General features: G+C 39.9%; 1 protein-coding gene and 1 non-coding gene across 2 annotated transcripts in view; one reads left to right on the top strand and one right to left on the bottom strand.

Annotated features, from left to right (window-relative positions):
• Nucleotides 1-27,083, top strand: part of GRM8 (glutamate metabotropic receptor 8) — an 801,794-nt gene that overhangs the window by 41,459 nt on the left and 733,252 nt on the right. The window lies entirely within an intron of this gene.
• Nucleotides 23,867-23,939, bottom strand: TRNAW-CCA (transfer RNA tryptophan (anticodon CCA)). The gene has a single exon. It is a non-coding gene; the product is annotated as a tRNA-Trp (tRNA).

The following is a 27,083-nucleotide window of genomic DNA, read 5'->3' as shown; positions in this document are numbered from 1 at the left end:
CCCACTCCAGTATTCTTGCCTGGAGAATTCCACGGACAGAGAAGCCTGGCAAGCTATAGTCCACAGGGTGGCACAGAGTCAGACACAAATGAAGTGACTTAGCACACACATATTCCCATATACACATTATTAAACTTTTGTTTGATTTTCCTCTGTTTTAAAAAAAATAACAACAAAAATATGTTAACAATCAGCTGATGTTGGTACTGAGGTCCTTAAAACCAAAGGCTCACATCCATCTGCTCCTGGCAGGTCTTCCTCGTGAAGTCCAGCCTCAAGCATCATCAGGCTGGTCACTCCTATGGGGATGTTGTTACCTGAGATGAGGGTCATCGACGCTTCTGTTCAGAAGGGAAAGGAAGGATCGGTTTTGTTCATAAGTGCCTGGATAGAGTTGGAGAAAGAGATGAGAATAGAGGGAAGCAAGGACTCTAGTTTGTCTGTGAAAGACTATACGTTTGGGCAGGAAAGAACTGTAGAACCCAGGTAACATTAGAAGCCAGCTGAGCATCCATCGTCCTCTCCTCACTATGTGGACCGCAGGGTAGATTGACAATCCGGATCCTCCTGGTGCCCCTAGCCAAGCACAGTGGAGAGGGGCAGAGCAGCAGGGGAGAGGATGGCTCCAGAAAGTTGGTGATGTCATGGTGGCCCTGGAGGTCATGGTAGTGGGTCAGGTTTCCACCTGGCTTTGAGGAGAGGCCTTGCAGAAAGGCTGGAGTGAGGAACTGAAGTGGTTGGTTTTTGTCCTTATTGGATGTGAAGAGTGACATCTGATCGTTCCCCTGAAATAATATGAGGGAGGCTTCAAAGGAGTCTTGAACCCTAGCAATTCAGGCATGAATGGAAATATGACTGTATTTGCATCCATGGGCTGGTGAAACTTGCAATATTTGGAATACATACAGTCCTTTAATTCTAAAATTGCTATGATTATATTTAACAGCATTCACACATTGCGGCCAAAACATTACTTAGCACTAATTTACAAATCAATCCCAGAACTTTCTGCTCAGGAAGGATCTTTGGGGAAAAAAATCTACTGTAACTCCCGTGATTTAGAGTCAGATGGCAAAACTGGGAAGTGTCAGCTCTGTGATGCTGGTCATGTTGCTGGCAGTTAGGACTATATCTAGATTACCAGGTCCTAGACTTAACCATTTTAGAACAGAAAGGGTGAAACAGAAAAGAAAAAAAAAAACAAAACAAAACCAAACACTAAGACATGCCACAGACAACTTGGCTTTTACAAGTTAGAATGCCCAGAAAGTCACATTTTAACACTAGTGTTGTACCAAATCCATCAGTAGTTCTCTAGTCGTGTGAATAGTACATGTGTACATTTTGGAAAAAGGTTCTGGAATTTCAGTTCTATCAGGTATGGATAGGAATTCTGTCTCTGATTGCTCTGTCTTTGGTGTCTCTTCCCTGTAGGTTTTATTATGGGAGAAATTTACTGGTGGCTTCAGTGTGGGAGGGAACTTGAGTCAGATCACTCCTATCTTGGAGCCTCTGGCTGTTTGCTCTACTGTAAATATTCTTCCTCTAAATCTTCCTAAAACTATCTCTTCCTCACCTTTTAAGTCTCAGCTGAAGAATCTCCTATCTTGAGAAGCAGCCGCTTCTCTCCCTCCCCTCTCCAGGCCGGCTGTCTTTATCCTGTGAAATGAAAAGTCGATGTGCTAGTTGCTCAGTTGGGCAGACTCTTTGTGACCCCAAGGACCATAGCCTGCCAGGCTTCTCTGTCCATGGGATTCTCCAGGCAAGAATACTGGAGTGGGTTGCTGTTCCCTTCTCCAGGGGATCTTCCTGACCCAGGGATCGAACCTAGGCCTCCCACACTGTAGGCAGAGTCTTTACTGTCTGAGCCACCAGGGAACCCTATCCCTATACCTAGTGGTTTCAAATTTTGTCCCCCAAGAAATATTTACCAATGTCTGCAGACATTTTTGACTGTCATATCTGGGATGGGAGTGGATGACAGTCGATGTTAATGCTAAATAGCCTATCATACACACTCCCCACAACAAGGACTTCCCTCTTCCAAAATGCCACTAGTGGGACTTCTCTGGTGGTCTAGTGGCGAAGACTCTGAGCTCCCAATGTAGGGAGCCCAGGTTCAAACCCTAGCCTAGAAATTAGATCCCATATGCCTCAACTAAGAGTTTGCATGCTGCAGTGAAGATGGAAGGTCTTGCATGCCACAGTGAGCACCCGGTGCAGCCAAATAAAGAAATAAAAACAAATATTAAAAATACAAACAAAAAACCCCCAAATGTCCCTGGGGCCAAAATTAAGAAGCCCTGCTGTCACCCATTGCAAACATTGTGCCACAATCTAATTCGTTTACATGCATTTCTGTCTGTCTCCTCCCATCCCACCCCCTTGAATGAAAGCTCTACAAAGCCAGGAACTGGGTTTGGTTCATTATCACTGAGGCTTCCAAAACAGTCCTGGGCTTCCAGAACAGTCCTGCTCTGTAAATGCGGATTGAATTGATTGAATGACTCTGTCGCTACCACTGGAAAAATCACTTACAGAGCCAGCTGAACTAGGGCGCAGCATTCTCACTGATAAAAGAAACCAAGGTGAAAGCCCCAAGGAAAATAGAGCTGCTCTTTCCCTCTGGGTCTCATATAGTCAGGATCAGCACCATGTTGTCTTTCAGAAAACCAACAAATGAAAAAAGGCAAAGGTTATTGAACATGAGTGGGTCTTGCCAATGTTCAGCTGTGAGCGTAATCCTACAGCTCCTATGACAGTGGTCATCTGGGCTCAGACTGCAAAGGTGAATGGAAACGAAGCCATTCATATGGGAGCTGCATCTGGCAAAGGGTAACAACTTATTGATTCAGGCTGTCCAGGAAGGCCATGTTTCTTCTCCATGTCTTTTCATTCCCAGTCCGGGTTGAATTGAGAACCCAAATTGTACTCAGATGTATTAACAGCTTTCTTAATGTAAGCTATCAGCCAGGAAGAAATGAAAGGGATTATCGAAGCACTCCAGAAGGCCAGAGTTTCAAGCTGGTTTATTTTACCTGATGTATTGTCAAGAAAAGAGCAGTGCTGTCCTAATGCCAAGTCAGAGATGCAGTCAAACAGTTTTCTCCATAGAACTGGATAATAGATTAGGGAGTGCATCTGACTAGCAAAATGAGATCAGGAGCATCATGGAAATAAAGACTGAAAAGTGCCTTAACAGCTTTCAAATCCACAGATGGCAAATCAAGGGAAAGATCTGTTTATCACCCTCCGAACACTCTGTCAAGTGCACATCCGAGGGCTTGGCAGTTTCAGATGGCGGTGGCTGCACTTGAGGAAGCCTCACTGGAACACTTGGCTCTCGGATCCGAAGCTCTTCTGGTCTCTCTGCAGGACAGGGGAGTTGCCTTCCTGATCACATAGCTTCTGGACAATAAACTGGGAAGACATTGTGCTTGGCCCGGAGTGTCTGAAGGCAAACAGGAGAGCGTCAGATCTCTATAAGAATGCATTGGAGATTGTTATGTCATATTCTTGGTATCATAAAGTCTTGCATAAACAGCTTGCTATGGAATATTACAGCTGCTTTTTATTGTTTGGGCTCTTTCTGTTGACAATTCAGTGAATATAATACATATTAACTGCACAGGTTGGCTACCACTTTTTTTATGCCATGAAAATGAAAGTTAATTTAATGAACTCCATAATGAATTAGCACTCCAATACATGCTCTTATGATTTGCATGTTATATTTTTATGTATTTATTGTTCCCTATTTATTTGCATTATCTACATTTCAAGAGATTTTTTTTTTATTTCAAGACTTTTATGAAAATAAAATTTAAAAAATTTTCCACAATCCAGGCATTTCTTTTCTAGCTGGGAGGAGCATATCTCTTCTTTTTCCTTCTCTTCCTCTTTTGTCTCCCTTATTCTGGTTTCTTTTCTCTGTTAAACCAATTTGTGCTTATTACAATCCTTTAAAATCCCACATTTAATCTGAAAAAATTTTTAAAAATGTTTCTCATAGAATGTTTTCTTGAAAAAATGCAGAAATATACTTGACAGTATTTACCTATCTATAAAATAATTTTCACTTATAACATGAATCTATACTAGGTGTCCAGTTAAAATATGGATCAAACCATATCTCATAAAACATAATTTATGGTGAAAACCTGATATGAGCATTTGGCCTCTAAGACAAGTGACAGCTCTGCCTTCTAACTTCTAAATAGTAGAAGCCTAAAAGCTGTGGCTTCATTGAACTTCAAAGACAAATATATCTGAAGATGAAGATTTTTGATCCTTCCTCTTTGAATCACCATTGGGTCAGAGGGATCTCAAAAAAGAGAGTAGCTGATTAAGTTTTTTTTTAAAGTTATTTATTTATTTGGGTGTGCTGGGTCTTAGTTGTGGCATGGCAGTTGTGGCATGAATCTAGTTCTCTGACCATGGATCGAAACTACGCCCCCTGCGTTGGGAGCATGGAGTCTCAGCCACGACACACCAGGGAAGTCCCTGATTATTTTTTAAGGAGTCTAGTCTATATAAATGAATGAGTGAACATTTTATTTGAGTAGGGACAGGCTTTGGAGCTATGTGAACTGGAGTCCAAATTCTGGCTCTTCTATTTACTAGGTCTTGAATGACTTTATTTAAATTTCTCAGAGTCTATGTTGGTGGAGATTAGTAGTAAGTAACTTGTACAATTATTATAAGAACTAGGAATGTATACAAAAAGTGCTTTGTGGCCTGGCACCCGGTAGGTATTAATAGATGGTAGCTATTAGCAATATCTACTTGTAAACAAGTAAAATGGAGTGCATTAAGAATCTGGAAAGTTCTGCTTTTGTGTCATTAGTCACTCAGTCATGTCTGACTCTTTGCAATCACTGTAGCCCCCCAGGCTCCTCTGTCCATGGGATTCTCCAGGCAAGAATACTGGAGTGGCTTGCCATGCCCTCCTCCAGGAGATCCTCCAGAACCAGGGAATGAACCTGGGTCTCCTGCACTGCAGGCAGATTCTTTACTGTCTGAGGCACCAAGGAAGCCCACGTTTATAATATGTATGAGGTGGAGCTAAGATTGCAAATACAATACACAGCACACATGCACAGACACACACACACACACATTCTCAGCTAGAGTTTGTTCCTGAGACATCAGACTCAAGAAAACTTCTTTGAGCCTTTCAGCCTTTGGCTTCCCAGTGAAAAAGGATGTTAGTGGCTTAGTCATATCAGGCTGTTTGTGACCCTATGGACTGTAGCCCACCAGGCTCCTCTGTCCATGGCATTCTCTAGGCAAGAATACTGGAGTGGGCAGCTATTCCCTTCTCCAGGAGATCTTCCGGACCCAGGGATCAAACCCGGGTCTGTTGCACTGAAAGCAGATTTTTTATTGTCTGAGCCACCAGGGAAGCCTGCTTCTCAGTGAAGGTACAGCTATTGTATGTTTCATATAATGCTTCACGCTTCCCATGTGGCTCAGATGGCAAAGTGTCTGCCCGCAATGCGGGAGACCCGGGCTAGATCCCTGGGTCAGGAAGATCCTCTGGAGAAGGAAATGGCAACCCACTCCAGTACTCTTGCTTGGAAAATTCCATAGACTGAGGAGCCTGTAGGCTACAGTCCGTGGGGCCGCAAAGAGTCGGACACGACTGAGCAACTTCACTTTCACTTTTCATCAAGTACAAAGAATGTGCTCAACAAGTGTTAAAAGATTAAAGTATGCTCCCAAATAACCTCAATTTGGGACGATGTTTATTCCTACTTTTTATTTCTTAGTGAAAGTCACTCAGTTGTGTCTGACTCTTTGTCACCCCATGGACTGTAGCCCATGAGTTTCCTCTGTCCTTGGGATTCTCCAGGCAAGAATACTGGAGTGGGTTGCCATGCCCTCCTCCAGGGCACCTTCCTGACCCAGGGATCAAACCCGGGTCTCCTGCACTGCAGGCAGATTCTTTACCATCGGAGCCACCAGGGAAGCCCTCTTTCTTTCTTAAGGTTATGATAGTTTCTTTTCCTTTTGTTTTTTTTTAATGACTTGGGGTACAGAAATAGATGTGCCTGAAGCAATTTTTCTTCATAGGCTTATTCACACACATACTGGGCAGGACAAGAGAGGGAAAATGGGTTCATGGGTGGCCCCCTGAATTCTCATGCTTTTATTCTAGGCATGAGGGAGTCATTTACCCATTTCACTCTCTTGGAACTCACAGAAAAGAAAGAATGAAAGTCCAAGAGGGTTACTGTATTTGAAACAATTCAAAAAGTGTTTGGGTACATTTTTGACTGTTCTTACTACTATAAGGCTTCCTCTTTATTTTCACAGTTGGGAAAGTATAATGCATTTTATTGCAACTTAAAGAATAACTACAATAAGTAATAAAACCATGGTCTTCTACATATGTTGTGATAAGTGGCTGGGGGTTCTCTGTGTCAATCTTTTAATTAGATCATGGAATCTCTGCCTTGACTGTCAAGGGAGTCATGTGATAAGGTCATTATATGTTTTAGCAAATTCTGACTCTGGATAAAGTTAAAGATTTATTAGGAAGATTTAACTGAAAAGGAAGCGTGGACTTAGAACACAGATACACTTGAAAAGATCTGCCTCTTATTACCTATGTGACCTTGGGTAACTTATTCAGTGCTCTTTTACTCATCTTTATAACGGAGATTAAAACCACTTACACTTAAAGTTTTTATATGGGTCAGGTGAGACAGCCCGTGAAGCAGTAAGAACAACATTTATCTAGCTCAGAGTAGGCGTTTGACAAGAGGTAAACTTCCTTCCTCTCTCCCTCACTTTATTTTTAGAAAGAAACCAGTCATCTTGCCCACTTATGTTAGGGTGAGTATTTGCATTTGTGACTGTCAAGTGAAACAATATGAAAGCACTTTGTAAACATAAAGCACAATATAAAACAATGAAGATGACCAATTTTACGATCCAGGATATGACAAGCTTGTTTATACATTGAGAAGCTGATGAAGATTTCAAATTAACTTTGACTCCCTTTGAAATTCACTAGTCATGGAGAGGTGAGTAGTTTTTGTGCCCTATATATTCTGAGTCCAATAGTGTTCCTTCAAATTCCTACCCACCTGCAACCTCAGAATGTGTGGAAATAGGGTCTTTAGACATGTGTCCTGATAGCTCAGTTGGTGAAGAAACTGCCTGCAATGCAGGAGACCCCAGTTCGATTCCCGGGTCGGGAAGATCCCCTGGAGAAGGGATAGGCTACCCACTCCAGCATTCTAGGGCTTACCTTGTGGCTCAGCTGGTAAAGAATCCACCTGCAATGCAGGAGACCTGGGTGTGATCCCTGGGTTGGGAAGATCCCCTGGAGAAGGGAAAGGCTACCTACTCAAGTATTCTGGCCTGGAGAATGCCATGGAGTGTATAGTTCATGGGATTGCAAAGCGTTGGACACGACTCTGCGACTTTCACTTCACTTTAGTTAAAGTGAAGTCATACTAGTTTAGGATGGCTTCTAATACAGTGACTTGTACTCTTAAGAGAAGAGAAAACAAATACAGATACACACAGAGGAGAAAGCCATGTGAATAAGGAAGCAGAGATTAGGGGAGATACACCTGAGAATTGAGTACCAAGAATTGCCAGAAACTGATAGAAGCTGGATGGCCTCCCAGGTGTCTCAGTGATAAAGTATCTACCTGCTAATGTAGGAGGTGTAGGTTCAATCCCTGGGTTGGGAAGATCTCCTGGAGAAGGAAATGGCAATCTATTCCAGCCACTCCAGTATTCTTGCCTGGGAAATCCCATGGACAGAGGAGCCTGGTGGGCTACAGTCCATGGGGTCTCAAAGAGTCAGACATGACTTAGTGTCTACCACCACCACCACCAACAATAGAAACTGAAAGAAGAAAGGAAGGATGCTCTCTTTAGAGCATGGCCCTATTAACACCTTGATTTCAGACTTCCAGCCTCCAGAACTGTGAGAGAATAAATTTCTGTTGTTTCAAGTCATTCAGTTTGTGATATCTGTTACAGGTGCCCCAGGAAGTCAGTACACCATACCTCACTCTTTTTATCGGTTAAAGTTTTGCAGAATGTAAATGATGTAAAGTTGTTGCTTTCACTTGAAAATAAAGATTAGTAAGAGGTCTTAGGACTTGATGGAAATCCTGTTATGTGTGTAATTAAATCTGACGTCGCCTACATCTAAGAGCTCCCAAAGTACTGACTGTTTTTGGAAATCCACCAAAGAAGTTGGGTTGAACTCTGAGTTGGGACAGAGCTTTGAGCTTCTTATGAAAATCAGTCTTATCCATTTGCTAATTAAGTGAATTTACATAGATCAAAAAGGGGAGGGTGGAGTGGGGAAGGGGGAAACCTAACAAAATGAGAGATTTTCATAACGGAATTCCCATTTTTAGAATTAAAATTATGTTGGGGTCTTGACCATGGCCACTTAGCTGATCTGGGAGTTGTATTTTACTTCCCAGAAAATTTCAGGCCAGCATGTAGGCTGTAGAAGGCAGGCAAGCTTACTGTGTGACTGTGTTAGTGTTTTTAGCAAAAGACTTTATTTTCTTTTTGGTGGACTGTTCACCCTCACACCAAGTGTAGGGTCTCCTGCATGCCTCTGGTGAACATTTGTTGAGTGAGGGCGAGGTTGGATATGGAAAATGAACAACCGAATTGCATTGATTCTTCCTGTGGAAATTGAACCAAGCGTCCAGAACACCTGAATTACTGCTCTGCTTTTAACCCACTGTAGAAGACCAGTGAAACATGTAGGGTTTGGTGAGGTTTAAATTTGTGTATTCTTTCCATGTTTCCCTAAGCTCAGCCTCACAAGTGCCTCTGGTTAGTATGAAAGCTGTTTCTCTTCTCAAAAAAAAAAGTATGCATTATGGTACTTCCCCTTGTAACTTAAAGCACTCCTGGTTATGATCTACATCTACAAAGAAGCAAAGTTAAAGTTAAATATTCCAAAAATCAATAGTATAATGAACCAAACAGTATTTTGTCTGCAGACTTGTTTTTCCATTTAGAGGATCTTTCTGCTTAACACAGGCTTGCCATAGTTAGTGTGGTCCTCTGGCTAATTAAGATCCCTGTGCAGTCCTGGGACTTGGGCAATCCGAGGAATGGCTTGTACTTTTCTACATGGAGGGGCAAATTTACAATGTTTTTAAGACTAGGCAGCATGGTTTGAGACAAGGGTGCCAAAAGGTGAAGGAATGATTTGATGATTTCAGGACAAAGCGGAGAGAAATCCGGTGTTTGTGGGCTCTGTTCTCTCCTAATGGCACAGTATTTTAAAAGCCAAGGCCAGAAGCTGCCTGTGATGGTCATCTTAGTAGAGATGCATCTGAACCGGTGGGGAACCTGATTTTCATCACACGCAATCTCTGCACATTACAGAAGGGAACACACCTGTCAAAGAACGGACTAACTACTAGCAGTGGTTTCAAGGTCCTTTGTCATCAACTTGCAATAGGCTTGACTTTCTTCATTCATGACACATGTTTGCCTTTTGTTTGAAAACAACTTTAATTTCTACTTAATAAGCACTGAAGAGATTATCTATTAGTAATCATCTTTTTTAAAATTCAATTTTATTTTATATTGGAGTATTATTAATTTACAATGTTGTGTTTCAGGTATATTCAAAGTGACTCAGTTATACATGTCCATATATTCTTTTTTGGATTCTTTCTCCATATCAATTATTACAAATATTGAATAGAGTTCTCTGTGCTATACAGTAGGTTCTGTACCTGTTCTATATATTGTAGTGTGTGTGCGAATCCCAAACTCTTAGTTTATCGCAATCATCAAAAAGTCTACAAGTAATAACTGCTGGAGAGGGTGAGGAGAAGAGAGTAGGCATGAGTGTAAATTGGTACAGCCAGTATGGAGAACAGTACGGAGGTTCCTTAAAAAACTAAAAAGAGAGTTACCATATGATCTAATGATGCTACTTCTGAGCATATATCTGGAGAAAACCATAATTCAAAAAGATACATGCAATGTTCATTGCAGCATGATTTACAAAAACCAAGACATGGAAGCAACCTAAATGTACATCAACAGATAAATGCATAAAGATGTGGTATAGATATATAATGGGATGTTACTCAACCATAAAAGAGAATAAAATAATGCTATTTACAGCAACACGGATGGACTTAGAGATTATCATACTAAGTGAAGTAAGTTGGATAAATTAGCAATCATCTTTAAACAAGGTTAAGTTGAAAATCCATCAGAGAGTACAAAATAAAAGATTAATGTATTTCTTGAGCACAGGATAACATAAGCCAGAGGTCAAATCATAGAATAGGATAACAACAACAACAACAACTTCATATAGCATCTCAAGGAAATAGACAATAACAACAATAGCTCACATTTATTTGGGGCTTACTGTGCACCGGTGCGCTGGGTGCTTTACACGAATGAGCTCCTTTAGTTATTCAAGGATATGCAATGCGCCCCGATTGCTATCCTTTTCATTTTATAGAAAATTGCCACTCAGATCAGTTCAATAACTTGACAAAAGGTCACGGAACAGATGTGGGTTTCCAATTCAGTCCTATCTGGGTGCACACATTTATGCTCATCGTGACTTAAAGATTTGCTGATCTTTGTCTAGTTTCCATGTATCATGTTCGGACCAGCCCTGAAATAGCATAAATTGCTTAAACAAATTAGCTATTTGGTAGTAAAGAATGAAGGAAAACCTCATAAGGCCCAGAAAAACAAACAAACAAAAAATCTCTTTGGTTGATTTCATCTCTAGAAAGCAAAAATGTAGAGTATGCATGTGATTTGGAATTTGGATTTCAAAGTCTTTCTGCTGGAGAAATGGCACTGAGTCTACGTGTGTTATGTCCAGAAGAGAGAGGTTTATAGAGTGCAAGCCTTTCCTTTGGCTGCTCTCTGTGCCCCAAATCTTTTAGTACGAGAGGTACTGAGATAAGAACCGTGACAAGTGATACCGTCCCCTTCGTCTTATGCCATCTTTCTTTCGCTCTCTCTGTATTCAGTGCTTGTGACCCACTAATAGATGGGCAATATCAAAGACATTCCTGGCGTGTTTTTTTGTGTTCTTTTCTATTGTTTCTTCCTTTCTCTGAGGGATGTTTTCCTGTTCTACTTTTTTCTTTTTCTGACAGATATGTTGCCTTTCTCATTGAGGGAAATGAAAGAAACTCTTTCTGTTTAGTGATGGCAAAAAAAAAAAAAAAAAACAAACTAACAAAGCAAAACAAAATGCACACATCAATGAATTTTGAGTTGTGAAGCAAATAAGAAATAAATAACTGTCTTTGGTCACAGCTCTCTCTCCCCAGGATGCATGTAGAAATGGCTCATTAATGAATCCTCTGAGATGAAAAGCTTGAAGTAAAAACCAAAGCTTTGGGTCCTTTGACTTCTTTGCCAGTTGTCTCAGCACAGGTTGTTGACGTTTTGTGAAATTATCTTTAGTTTACAAGTAAACATATAAAATTAAGTAATTTTGCACTTGAGCATCTAGGAATTGGACTAGAAACCCTTTTGGAAGTGGGCTGAAGTCCTGGGGATTTGTTCTAAGGAAGTAAACCTGTGGAAGTAAAAGCAACTAACGAAATAACCATTCTCAAATCCCATATTCTTAGAGATGCTATTGTGATATAACTAAACAATCTAGAAAAAACCCTAAATAATCAATAGTAGCACATGAATTCCTAATTACAATAATAATTACTATAAAGCTAAACTTGTAGTGTTTACCATACATCAAGAACTCTAAATTATTATAGATATTAATTTAATCTATGGTCATACCCATGATCATATCCATTTTGCTCATAAAATGGCTATAGTCATTATCATATCTGTGTTAGATGAGGAACTGGGGACAGAGAAGTTAAGTGATTCATCCAAGGTCAAACAGCTACAGAATGATAGAATTAGCAGGCAAGCCCAGGCAGTCTTGCTCAAGGATGTGTTCTTAAGCACTCACTTTATTGCTTTTGAATTATGGTAAATTAACAGACCGGTTCTTACGTTACAGATGCTAAGTATGAAGAAAGTGTAAAAATGTGGACCATATACAAAGTACTATACCAGGAACCTCTAAACATGTCTCTGGAATTCTGAAGATGACAAAATCAGTTGTTTCACATCATTAATCTTAAGCTCCATTAAGCTCCATTAAGAAAGCTAAACATAAAATAACACTTCATACACACGTTTTTTCCTGTCATCTATCCATCAACTATATATATCTACCCATCTCTATATTTAAACAGTAATAGAAAACAAATCAAACTTAAGGATTATATAGCTTTTGATATCACTTTCTAGTTCTTTATTAATATATTGGTGATAAGATTTAATGTAGTTAAGAAAATAGTTGTGTTACAACCTATTTTTCTTCTGATTTGCTATCTACTTCTTGCTTCTGGGCCATTATTACAAAGTATCTGCCTTTTTTTTTACCTACTGAAAGTTAAGTCTTTTCTAAATTTTTATTTCTGATTTTCATTAGACTTGTTTTTTGAGTTTATTTTGAACTCATAAACAATAATGTTCTGCTGAGCACGCTGAAGAATCAATGGTTTTGAACTGTGGTGTTGGAGAAGACTCTTGAGAGTCTCTTGGACTGCAAGGAGATCCAACCAGTCCATCCTAAAGGAGACCAGTCCTGAATGCTCATTGGAAGGACTGATGTTGAAGCTGAAACTCCAATCCTTTGGCCACATGATGTGAAGAGCTGAATCATTGGAAAAGACCCTGATGCTGGGAAAGATTGACGGCAGGAGGAGAAGGGGACGACAGAAGATGAGATGGTTGGATGGCATCACTGACTCGATGGGCAGGAGTTTGAGCAAGCTCCGGAAGTTGGTGATGGATGGGGAAGCCTGGTGTGCTGCAGTCCATGGGGTCACAGAGTCAGACATGACTGAGCGGCTGAATGGACTGACTGAACATACTGTGTGTGTGAGAGTGGAAGTGTTAGTTACTCAATATCGTACTAGGCAGAATAATGCCCCCTGCCCACCAATGGTGTCCATGCTGTAATCCCTGGGACCTGTGGATATATCACCTTACATGGTAAAAGGGACTTTTTGAAAGTGAAATTCACTCAGTTGAATACGACTCTTTGCAACCCCATGGACTGTAAAGTCCATAGAATTCTCCAGGCCAGAGTACCAGAGTGGGTAGCTGTTCTTTTCTCCGGGGGATCTTCCGAATCCAGGGATCGAATCCAGGTCTCCTGCATTGCAGGCAGATTCTTTACCATCTGAGCCACCAGGGAGGCCAGGTGAAGGACCTTGAAGTGGGGAGATTATCTGGTGGGCCCAGTGCTGTCATGTGCGTCCTTAAGAGCAGAGAGCTATTCCTGACTGTGGTCAGAGAGAGACTGAGGATGGACCAAGGCGCAGGGCTGCGAGCTGTAAGGATGGAGGAAGTGGGAACAGGAGCCAAAGGATGTGAGCCTCTGGAAGCTGGAAAAGGCAAAGATGTTGATTCTCCCCCAGCTCCAGGGAGGAACATAGCCTTGCTAGCACCTTGGTTTATTCCAAGTAAGACCACCAGAACTGTAAGATAATACATTCATGTTGTTTTAAGCTACTAAATTTGTGACAAGTTGTTACAGCAGAATAGGAAACTTAATACATATACTGACAAAGAATAATAATATGAATATATTTTTGAAATCCTGTTTTCTCAAGAGAAATACTCCACTTATTTGTGATCGTAGATCAGATTGCATTATTTACAATTAATTTTACCAATGAAGCAAATAAATTAATGTCCTTGCTCTAGTACTTTACATATTAATTAAAAAGTTGCTACTTTGTCTCTTTAAGTCATCTAAAAACAAAACCTGAACTGTGCATTATTAAGAGACTATTTATCTGTGTCACTATTTTGCAATTCTTAATAGAGAAATTATGCAATACTAGTTTGGATGAGATAAAACATTGTAAGCAATAGCTTGCCTTGTTTTTAACTGCTTTGTGAATCTACACAAGACTATTTTTTATTTTTTACAGTTTTGTTGACTTAACCTTTTTTTCCTTTAAAAGATTATATTGGTTTAGAAGCTATTTTCTTCCATATTTATTTCAATGCATTGACCATTTCAATTCTGGGAGTGTTTGCCCACCTCAGATTAGATTAAAATCATCATCTACCTCTAGAGGGCTCATCTCTTTTTTGGCCAGCACTTTGGACACCACATGGTATTTAGTGATGGTTTTAGGACTCACCACATCTTAGAACCCCAGATACCCTCTATGATGGCTTTGGCGCTAGGAAAGTCATGATTAATACAGACACTGGGATGTGATATATGGCAGAGTCAATGACCATAGAGTTGACCTCACTTTTGGACTTATAGTTATTACATGGAATCTGACCTATTGCAGGTCAGAGTGTATCTTTCCCCAGAAACATCCACACATGATAGGATTGTGTTGAACATTGTTCTGCTACAAAGCAGGTATTGATTCTGAATCCTGGTATTAACCTCATAAAGGGATTTTGACTTTCTTTTCCAGAGACCTTATTTTGCCTGAAGCTTGTCTTAATTATTTCAGAATTTTTAATTTTTGTCACTACAGTATACTGAGGATAATGGTGTCTTTTTGGGGTTTGATATGCAAAATTAGCATAATGTGAACTACAAAATTAATCTTCTTGGGAAGAATTGTGTCTTTAATATTATCATCATAATTGCCCATTATGGAGAAGAATAAATGTAGCCCTCTCATCTATTCTTTGATTAATTAATTAATTAAGAGATCTATTCAGGAAGATCTCAAAGGAAAGTCAAAACCATTGTGAATGAAGGTTTAAAATCAGTAGCAAATACAGTTTTTATTCTATAGAAAGTTCTGGTGTAAAAGTCTACAAGCAATAAATGCTGGAGAGGGTGTGGAGAAAAGGGAACCCTCTTACACTGTTGGTGGGAATGCAAACTAGTACAGCCACTATGGAAAACAGTGTGGAGATTTCTTAAAAAACTGGAAACAGAACTGCCATATGACCCAGCAATTCCACTTCTGGGCATACACACTGAGGAAACCAGATCTGAAAGAGACACATGCACCCCAATGTTCATTGCAGCACTGTTTATAATAGCCAGGACATGGAAGCAACCTAGATGGCCACCAGCAGATAAATGGATAAGGAAGCTGTGGTACATATACACCATGGAATTACTCAGCCATTAAAAAGAATTCATTTGAATCAGTTCTAATGAGATGGATGAAACTGGAGCCCATTATACAGAGTGAAGTAAGTCAGAAAGATAAAGAACCTTACAGCATACTAACACATATATATGGAATTTAGAAAGATGGTAATGATAACCCTATATGCAAAACAGAAAAAGAGACACAGAAGTACAGAACAGACTTTTGAACTCTGTGGGAGAAGGTGAGGGTGGGATGTTTCGAAAGAACAGCATGTATATTATCTATGGTGAAACAGATCACTAGCCCAGGTGGGATGCATGAGACAAGTGCTTGGGCCTGGTGCGCTGGGAGGACCCAGAGGAGTCGGGTGGAGAGGAAGGGGGGAGGGGGATCGGGATGGGGAATATGTGTAACTCCATGGCTAATTCATGTCAATGTAATGTAATTCATGTCAAAACCCACTGAAATGTTGTGAAGTAATTAGCCTCCAACTAATTAAAAAAAATAAAAAAATTAAAAAAAAAAAAGAAAGTTCTGGTGTGTGGGGAATCACACTGAAATAGAAGATAAATGAAGGAATGTAAGAACAAAGTCACTGATATTTAAAATTTCACTGTTGTAAAATTTGAATACAGGGGGACAATATTCTAGGACAGCTAAGTAGGCTAAATCAGGCTTTTTACAGAGGGAAAGCCTAGAATTAGGTCTTACCAAAAGTCATGTATTGTGAAATCAGAAAGTACATTACATTTCCTGATTTTGAAATATATTATGAACTATAGTAATTAAAACAGTATGGTATTGGTATGAAGACAGATGTATAGATAAATGGAATAGAAGAGAGAATCCAGAAGTTAATCCATGTATATATAAGCAGAATGGCAAAGATATACAATTGGGGAAAGACAGTCTCTGCAACAAATGGTATTGAGAAAACTGGGTATCCATATGCAAGAGGTTCAAATTGGACCCTGGTCTTGCAACATACACAAAAATCAGCTCAAACAAGATTAAAGACTTAGACATAAAACCTGAAACTGTAAAACTCCTAGAAAAAAACATAGGGGGAAATCTTCATGGCATTGGTGTGGGTTATGATTTTATGGGTATGGCAATAAAAGGACAGGCTACACAAGGAAAAATAGATACATGGGATTATGTCAAACTCAACAAACTTATTCAAGCAAAGGAAACAATCAACAGAATGAAAAATCAGCCTATGGAATGGATGAAATGTTTGCAAACATAGACCTGATAAAGGTCTAATCCCCAAAATACACAATGAACTTCTACAACTCAATAGCAAACCCCCAAATAATCCAAATAGAGAAATAGGCAAAGGACTTGAATAGACATTTTTTCAAAGAAGACATACAAGTGGCCAATAGGTACAAGAAAAACTGAATTCCAAAACCACAGTGAGATATCAACTCACACCATTTAGGATGACTATTATCAAAATTTAGTGTGTCTGTCCTCTGATGCCCTCTCGCAAGACCTACCATCTTACTTGTGTTTCTCACACTCTAGTAAAGTAATGCTCAAAATTCTCCAAGCCACGCTTCAGCCATAGTGAACCGAGAACTTTCAGATGTTCAAGCTGGTTTTAGAAAAGTCAGAGGAACCAGAGATCAAATTGCCAATATCCGTTGGATCATCGAAAAAGCAAAAGAGTTCCAGAAAAACATCTATTTCTGCTTTATTGACTATGCCAAAGCCTTCGCCTGTGTGGATCACAATAAACTGTGGAAAATTCTGAAAGAGATGGGCATTCCAGACCACTTGACCTGCCTCTTGAGAAACCTGTATGCAGGTCAGGAACCAACAGTTAGAACTGGACATGGAACAACAGACTGGTTCCAGATAGGAAAAGGAGTACGTCAAGGCTGTATATAGTCACCCTGCTTATTTAACTTATATGCAGAGTACATCATGAGAAACGCTGGGTTGGAAGAAGCACAGGCTGGAATCAAGATTGTTGGGAGAAATATCAATAACCTCAGATATGCAGATGACACCACCCTTATGGCAGAGAGTGAAGAGAAACTAAAAAGCTTCTTGATGAAAGTGAAAGAGGAGAGTGAAAAAGTTGGCTTAAAACTCAACATTCAGAAAACTAAGATCATGGCATCTGGTCCCATCACCTCATGGGAAATAGATGGGGAGACAGTGGAAACAGTGTCAGACTTTATTTCTTTGGGCTCCAAAATCATTGCAGATGGTGACTGCAGCCATGAAATTAAAGGACGCTTATTCCTTGGAAGGAACGTTATGACCAACCTAGAGAGCATATTAAAAAGCAGAGACATTACTTTGCCAACAAAGGTCCATCTGGTCAAGGCTTTGGTTTTTCCAGTGGTCATGTATGGATGTGAGAGTTGGACTGTGAAGAAAGCTGAGCACCAAAAAATTGATGTTTTTGAACTGTGGTGTTGGAGAAGACTCTTGAGAGTCCCTCGGACTGCAAGGAGATCCAACCAGCCCATCCTAAAGGAGATCAGTCCTGGGTGTTCATCGGAAGGACTGATGCTGAAGCTGAAACTCCAATACTTTGGCCACCACATGCGAAGAGTTGACTCATTGGAAACTGGATGGCATCACTGACTCGATGGGCATGAGTTTGAGTAAACTCTGGGAGTTGGTGATGGACAGGGAGGCCTGGTGTGCTGTGATTCATGGGGTTGCAAAGAGTCGGAGATGACTGAGTGACTGAACTGACTGACTGACTGACTGATTATCAAAATAAAAAGTGATGGTGTGTGTTGCAAGAATACAGAGAAACTGAAACTTTTTTACATTGTCAGTGAGACGGTAAAATGGTCCAGTCACTATGGAAACAGTATGGCGATTCTTCAAAAAATTAAAAATGGAACTGCCATATGATCCAGCAGCTCAACTTCTAGGTATATACACAGAGTTGCAATTAGTATCTGGAAGAGATAGCTATGCTCCCATGTACATTGCAGCATTACAATAGCGAAGATTGGGAAACAACCAAATGTCCATTAGCAGACCAATGGATAAAGCAAAAGTGCTCTTTCCATAGAATGGAATATTATTCAGCCTTTAAAAAGAAAGAAATCTTGCCATTTGTGACAACATGAATAGGCCTGGAAAGCATTATGCTAAGTGAAATATATTACACAAGGGCAAATGCTCCATGGTTCCACTTATATGGGGTATCTAAAACAGTCATGTTTGTAGAAGCAGAAAACAGCTGGTGGGTTCCAGGGGAATAGGGGAAGGGTGAAATGAGGAGTTGTTCAATCAGTATAAAATGATAGCTACACAGAGTGAATTATAGAGATCTGTTGTACAACATAGTGTTTGTTAGTAATAAGGTATTGTACACTTAATACATCTCATGCTAAGTGTTCACACACACACATGCACACGCACACGCAACAAGGTATAAGACATTTTGGAGGTGATAAATATGTTTATTATGTTTGTGCTGATAGTATCACAGTGTATGCATGTGTCAAAACTCATCAAAATGTATACACTAAATATGTGGCATGTTTTGTTTATTAGATATGCCTCGATAAAGCTGAAAAAAGGGAAGTGATAAAGATGAATTAATGGAGTGGAGGTTGAAGCACTCATTGTGAGGAGAACAGCAAGGAGATTTCAACAAGAAGGACCAAGGCTGATGTGGGGGTTATGTGTCAAGGACAAAACTGGGGGCCCTCTACAATGAAATTACTCTTAGATCTCAATGCTTAATGGTATTAGGGAAGTCAGAAGCAAAGATTTATTTTGACTTTTTTATATTCCATTTATCATTTCAGTTGGGATCTGGGAGGGACCCAGATTTATACCCCTGTGTATAAATCACCAAGTTGTGTGAAAGTCTTTGGAAAAAGTGGTTTGACTTGTGTTTATTAATCCTTTTGATATAGTTTCTTAAAATGACTTTCCTAATATAAGTGTGATAAGGAGTAATTTATGGTGATTTTCCTGGATGTCTTGCCAAAATCAATCTCATTACTTGGTATTCACATTTTCTATATTCCATATAGTTAGTCTATCAGGAAAGCTAGTTAAATGAGGCAGTTAGGATCACTTGTTATAGATTAACCATCAAGGAGTTTGTTGAAATGGGGCCATTATTCCAAATGTTATTTGTATTTTTAATTTTAAAAATAGAATGTATCTGGTTCTTGAGCAGGGATGCCCCAAAGCCAATGAGGGTGCCTGACCTTTTCATTATGATGCAGAAGGAACAAATTGTTGTCTGTGGCAGTGAAAGTTAGAGGTTGGATGATGGTGGTCTTCAAAGTCTTCTTCTGTTCTTTTGTAAAGTCTTAGAAGTAGGATGAACATTTAGAAGGTACCCCAATCTGCTTCCCTTGAAAGAATCAGTTCAGTTCAGTTCAGTAGCTCAGTCGTGTCTGACTCTTTGCGACCCGATGAACCGCAGGATGCCAGGCCTCTCTGTCCATCACCAACTCCCAGAGTCTACTCAAGCCCATGTCCATCAGGTCGGTGATGCCATCCAGCCATCTCATCCTCTGTCGTCCCCTTCTCCTCCTGCCCCCGATCCCTCTCAGCATCAGGGTCTTTTCCAGTGGGTCAACTCTTTGCATGAGGTGGCCAAACTATTGGAGTTTCAGCTTCAACATCAGTCCTTCCAATGAACACCCAGGACTGATCTCCTTTAGGATGGACTGGTTGGATCTTCTTGCAGTCCAAGGGACTCTCAAGAGTCTTCTCCAACACCACAGTTCAAAAGCATCAGTTCTTTGGCACTCAGCTTTCTTCACCGTCCAACTCTCACATCCATACAATAATACCCTTCAATAATGATGCTAGCAGCTGTAGTTTACTGCCACTCATAGAGTAACTTAAGTTCTACCATAATCTCATGAGCATTACTCCTATTTTAGTGATGAAGGAGCCAAAGCTTAGACTGATAAACTTGTTCAAGGTCATATAGCAGGTTGGTGTCAGAGAAGACATTTGAACCTAGCTATGTTGAATTCGCACTCCAAAGCCCACATTCTTCAATATTATCCTCTACTGCTGCATTGTACATGGAGGAGATGGAGGCAGAGAGGAGCTAATTGCACGACTGAAAGCACAGGACTAGTCACCTGTAGAGCTGGGTATAGAAACTGCATCCTTAAGAGCCATTGGAGGAACTCTGAACCTGTGGGCCAGGTAGCTGGAAGAGAGAGTCTTGCTCCTCCCTGGTTGCCCTCTCATATCTTCAAGATGGGGGCTCATGTATCTTGTTCTTGCTTCAAGTATTATTCATGTTATGCCAGGGATGGGGTGCTAATGCTCTTGGGGTTTTCATTAAGCTGTGTTCTTTCTCCATACCTGTTTTCTCATGCTTGGATCAATGATGGAAATGTCTTCTGAACACATATTTCAGAAAGAGTTCTTTGGATGACTGGGCTCTAAGTTTTGGAGATGTTGAAGCTTAGAGAAGCAACTTCCTAAACTTTGATAATGTTTTTACTCCCATCTTCTCTGCAAATTGCAAGACACTGTAATATTTGAGAAGGTGATTTTGAATATATAATTCACAACCACTATTCTTGCCCCATAGTATTAACAACTGCTCAGGAAAAGCCACTGTCTCAATCTTGAAGCCTCAGTAAGACTTAGAACCCCTTGAAATGCCTGAGATTATGGTTTCAAATTAGAGTTGACTTGGGGATTTGCTGTATTTCACATTCACTTTGAAATTTTGTCCTGAGGAGTCAGGATCCCACTCAGGGATCCACTGGTAAGGGAGAGTAGGTTTTGATCATCCAACAGATGATACGACAGTTTCAAGTTTCACCACAACCTGAAATACCTGTGTGAGTCAATGGTGCAAACTCTTCCTCTTCAATTGATTAACTCAACACTTCTCAATGGACATTACTGAGAGATATGGTTTTTATATTATCATTTATGTTTGAACGTTGTGTATATAACAGTATGGTATTATTTTTGTAAGAAGTAAAATCTTAAAAAGAAAAATGTGAAAGTCATAAAAGACCAACTTGTATATGAATTTACTTTGAATAGGCACAGTGTTAGCCACTTAGGGATACTGCTGAATATTCTGACATGCCTTTATTCTTACAAAATATATAATGTACTAGGGAAACAGTTACTATTGCCATAAGTCATATGGTAGATATATGACTGATAGAGAAAGTGAAAGCTATAATTTCCCTGAAAGAAAGTGAGTTGCTCAGCTGTGTCCAACTGTTTGCGACCCCATGGACTATAAAGTCCATGGAATTCTCCAGGCCAGAATACTGGAGTGGGTAGACTTTCCCTTCTCCAGGGGATCTTCCCAACCCAGGGATGAATTGGACCTTAAAATACAGGCAATATTTAGTTGTGAGAGGCTTGAAGGTGGGAAGTACAAGATATATCAGGGAATATTTGGGGGAACAGTGATATTTTGGGGGACATTGTTGAGTTTTCAGAGGGAGATAGGAAGGAAAGTGGGAATGTGTACTGTCTGTGCTTTAGTCTGATATCTCTTCTCCAAAAGAAGGCTTTGGGAAACTTCAAGTATATTTATACATTTTATTTAAATAACATGAAGAATGTAAAGATGGCAACTGAAACTATGCCCTTCAGTATCAAGGGTTCACCCTATGCTGCATGTCATATAAAAGGCTCCCTGGCTTGTTGTCAATTTTTTTTTTTTAATGTCTCTCAGACTTCCTTTCCTTTGTAAGTCCTGATGCGCTCCCTGAGACTGGTGATAAAGTGCAAACCTAGTGGGTAAAAGCAGATACATCATAAATTAGCAAACAGGAGCTCAGAGAGCTGTGTTTGGAACAGTCTGGAATCTGTGACCACAATTTGCAGTATCTTCCAGAAACAAATTTTTAGAGTTCATCTCCGTAGAAGAGCCACACCTCACCCCCACACCGTACCCTGTCTTGGGAATTTGAAAAAGCTGCAAATAGACTAAAATTTAAATGAAGCTTTAGTACCTATAACACACTTTGGTTAGCTATTCAAAATAATGATGCATAATTTGGTAGCATAAAACATATGTTCCTCTTTTATGCATTTGTTCTCATTCCTCCAAGTTTTTATTTGAAAAGTTCCTTCACACATATTCGATGCCCCAGGTAGTATTTCTTAATCAGAATCTTGTGCAGATCTTTTCATGTTGAGCTTCCCTGTGATGTGGCAATACAATAATAGTAGCACCAGTTGTTAAACACTATTTTACAAAGAGAGGGGAGAAACACGTTTCATCAGTTTGCTACTGCAAATTGAAACATACATGCCCAGTCATGAGTTTTAATAAATGTGACATAAGTTAACAGAGCATGGAAGACTGAAGAATAGAAAATGGTGTCCCTAAATCAGTTTAATGTCTTAGCAACCCCAAACAAACAACAGATTGGGCCTCTTCAGCAAAACACACTAGAAAAACGAAGGTTGTCAGAAACTGTTCACAGTGTATTCTTCATCAAATTGCAGAGGAGATTATCTGACAGAATTAAGTACCAAGTCAGTTATGAGGAATTTGTCCTCTGGTAGCTAATGTGGAGAATATTATTTATATTAACAGGCAAAATAGGCTGGCAGTACACAAGCAATTATCTAAATTTTATGGATGTGGTTCTGCCCATAAATCTGGGTAATGATGGCATATCGCTTATGGGACTATATTAACTTAAGAGTTACCATCATTGCGTTGAATCAGGACAGTGTCCGCTTAAAGATTAAGGCATCAGAGTGAGAGCCCCTAACCGACAGGCAAACAGGTCCCAGTCTTCAATAACAAAAGAAACTTTCCAACTAACTATGAATGAACGTAATTTGAATACTGACCCCTTTTATATTCATTAGCTGCTCCAGAACTTCTTCATTGCTAGAAGGTTAAGGGATGTGAAATGAAAGTAGTCTCTCTTTTTTCATATGATAAAAACAATATAAGGTAGTCAGACTATCAAAGGCATTGAACCCAGAAATAGAGATTCTGATTTCTATAGAGATGTAATTTCATTTCAACCTTCTTTTAATCTGAAACTTCTTCTGATATTGCAGAGTGAATCTTGGTTCTCATGTGAATGAGTTGATATTTCCAAAATATAAACTTACATAATTGAATCAGATGAGAACTACAAATCTAGGAATCAGATACCTTTCTGCCTTTGTTTTGTCAAAACTGTCACGTAAAAGTATTTACTAAATTTAAAATACTGAAATGAATTTCTGTAATTTTTTCATAATCCTTGTTTGATAGGCTATTTCCATTCTCCTTTTCTCCAAAATTTGAATAATTTATCATTGTCATAGACTTATAAAAGTGATTAAAGCTTTTATTAGCTCATAAAAATGTTTTACCAGGCCACTGGAATAAAGAATACCCAGAGAAGAAAGAGATCAATTCATTTTCAGCATAAATGTTATTTACTTCAAGTTAAGCTAATTATAATAACATATTGAAGTTAAAAAATACCATTTGAACTAGGCATTTATTGGAAAAAATAGGCACTTTCTTTCAGATTCATTTCCTAGTTTGACTTGCCAATATATCTGGTTTCCATCTTTGTAATTAAAAATACTATAGTGTTAATTTTTATGTAAATATACTTGTGGTATGCTGCATCGTTGACCTGAATTCTCCGTCTTTCCCTATAGCACTCCCTTTGTCATTTAATCTTTTTTAAATTTTAAATTAATTAATTAATTAATTTTGGGGGCATGCCACATGGCTTGTGGGATCTTTGTTCCCCAACCAGGTATTGAACCTGTGTCTCCTGCTTTGGAAGCATGGAGTCCTAACCACTGAACCACCGGGGAGGTCCCTTTCATTTAATGATACAGTCCACTTCCACTGAGAGTGGGATGTAATTCCTTGTGCCCGGATTCTACTTACATGACTTATTTTGGCTATTAGGACGCAGGAAGGGTATGTCAACTCTGAGTTCAGGCCTCAAGAATCTTGTGTATTTCTGATGGCAATCCACTTCTCTGTTGCCATGAGACCATCCCTGGAATCACCTGCTGGAGAAGAGACTTCTGGAACAGCGCTGAGTAATTCCAGTTGTCCTAGCCATGGCCAGCTGTTATCAGCCCAACAGCCAGTGGCTGCAGACATGTGAGCAAGCCTGGCTGAGACCAGCAAAGCCGTCTAGCCAACCTCCAGCTGACGCAGGCTTAACTAATAAATGCTTACTGCTGATTGTTACTGAGGTTTTTTATAGCTGTTTGTTATGCAGTGCTATGTGGCAGTAGATAGCTGATACAATATTTATGCTGATTTATTCTCAGAGGTAAAAATCTGTTGGCTTGTATATTTCTAGTAGTGGAGATGTATTTCTCTAAGCTGGTTACTTTCTTTCTAAAGGTTCTCCTAGTAGTAAAATTCAGGAGCAGATTGATTGGCACATGAAGTCATAGAAAGGTGCTAAGCCCTGTAAGGTTCAGTAGCTCATGAACCAGGTGAAGATGTACTCCATAACCTTGACTTCTTTTCACCTGGTGTTACCAACTTTACTTCCCTCCCTTTCTTGCTTCTGTTTTTCCCTTTATTGCTCAGCAAATATTAATTAAACATTTGTTTACTGTCTCCTACGTGTCATCGTGGGGCCGTGCAGACTAGACTGAGGGAGGGTGTGCAAAGTGCACTTTAGACCAATTAAGAAGAAATAATTTAGGTAAAGCACCAATTTGGGGCTATTTGCTTAATATGCCCAAATATTTACATGCAATTCTTGCAGCAGAAGAAAGAAAAAGGAATAAACTGGACCTGTTACATGGGGCCAAGGAGACAATTCTGCAGATCCCCTGTCAAATGGAATGTAATTTTGCCTGCTCCCCCTCCTCCCCCCAGCCTTTCTAAATAAAGCCACTTCTCTGCAGCGGGGATGAATCACTGCATTCATGATAAGGCACTTGAGAATTACTGTTGTTTACAGAAGCCATCACCAACAGCAGGGTTTAAGAATACCCTACAGATAGAACACAAATACATTTACAATGAGGAGTGATGGAAAATAGCTCTAACCATCTATGTCTGAAAGTCTTCTTAACACACCCAGTGTACTCAAGCTAGGTCTAGGGGAGAACATTCTACCACTGGAGAGAAAGTGTTGAGGGTAGATGTTTGACTAACGTCCAAATTCCTACAAAGGCACTTTCAAACTTTCTAACTTTTATGGCAGTTTTGAATTTACAATATGATATAAAAACCTGGGCAGTGGAAACCATGAGAAAATAAAAGTTTCTTTCACTACTTCAGAGGCTTGGAGTTTATACTATCATTTAAGACAAGATACAAGTCAAGGGGATGAGGGTGTGGAGTGCTGATTGGAGAATTGTCAACTTAGCCCTGGTGGATTGATGGGGAGGCTCTGCCAGGTCAAGGTGAATGTGCGTCCTCAGACTCATCTAAATGGTTTCAATTTGACTTCCTGGATAAAGCGATTATTTGCTTTATTAACAGAGTTTGCTTGCTATTTGATAAGCACTGTACCAAACTTGTCTAGAGGTGCCCTTGATAGATTGGTTGGGAGATTAAACATGGCAATGAGGAGAAGTCAGGAAAAAATGATGTCGGATGTAGTATATGTATAGATGAACAATCTTATCAGGCAAAAAATAATAAAGCAGATATAGGAGTCAATTCATTGAAGATAGCTCAGGAGAGTGGGCCTTCGAGCAATGCTCAAGATGAAAGTGACTTGGCTAAGGGTAAATGATTCAGGCTTCTGACAGGGCCATGACGTGGATATGGGGTGGAAAGCATCATGGAGCTCAAGTAGCCCCTCATCCTGGAAGTCTTAGCAGAACTACGATCACCTATCCAGTGTTTTATTCATGTCTTTAAAGAAGGACTTTTTACTGTTATTATTTAAGAGGCAGTATCGTTGAGGACCAGTAGGTTTGATTATTGGCTCTGCCATTTACTAATTGTGTAACTTGGGCCGTATTATCAACATCTGTGTCTTAATTTTTCTCATCTGTAAAATGGTATTTGTCATAGGGTCATCATGAGGATACAAAGAGACAGGTTTAAATATCACATACAGGGACTTTCCTGGTGGTCCAGTGGTTAAGAATCTGCCTTCCAGTGCAGGGGAAATGGGTTAAATCCCTGGTTGGGGAACTAAGATCCCGCATGCCACAGAGCACCTAAGCCCTTGTGCCATTAATGAGGATCCAGTGCAGCCAAATTTAAAATGAAATTAAATTAAAAATAAAAGCAAAAAAATGAATATCACATGTAGACGTGCTCAGACATGGTAACTGCTCTTACATGTCAAAAGCAGGGATGCTTACTCTGTTCCTAGAGTCCAACACTGTGCTCTTCCCATTGCAGCCGCTCAGGAAATGTTAGATGGATGTGAGAGGACTGACTGACATCAAGGGGCCAAGATCAGAGGAGTGTGGTGGAAGAATAATAAGCTAAAAGAGCTAAAAGAGCCTGTTCACTGTGCTAAGTCTCATCCTATCATTGTTTTTTACAGATGAGAAGACAGGTCTTTGTATATTCATGTTAATCTGAGCCATTGGGATGTGGTAGACAGGAGACTGATAGGAAGATGAAAAATTGGGATTGGGTGTAGAGCTGAAAGGAGTCAAGGAAATGAAGGAAGTGGGAGCGGAAGCTGTGTTCGTCAGACTGTGGCAGGAGACCTGACTCAGAAGGGACTGCCAAGTTGGAATATGCTCAAGAATCACACTGTGGAGGGTCCAGGAGTTCATGACTCAGGAGAGAGAAGATGAGAACATCAAATGCAGATTTATGCCACTTATGGCCCATTAGCTGTTGGCTTTGGAGGTCATCTGGGTGCACTGCCATTTGCTATTTGTATGGAAACACTAAATTTAGCGTTCTGACTTCAAGGGTTGGAGACTCACTTTGATTTTCCAGGTAGACCTGCAGTGCCTCTCTGAGTTGAAAAGAGCCACTCTTGCTTGCTTTGACATGAGCAGTCTTCT

This window comes from Muntiacus reevesi, chromosome 6, assembly GCF_963930625.1.
Source record: "Muntiacus reevesi chromosome 6, mMunRee1.1, whole genome shotgun sequence".
Taxonomy (NCBI): domain Eukaryota; kingdom Metazoa; phylum Chordata; class Mammalia; order Artiodactyla; family Cervidae; genus Muntiacus; species Muntiacus reevesi.
The sequence above is the reverse complement of the archived record's forward strand: the minus strand, read 5'-3'. Positions and strand labels throughout refer to the sequence as shown.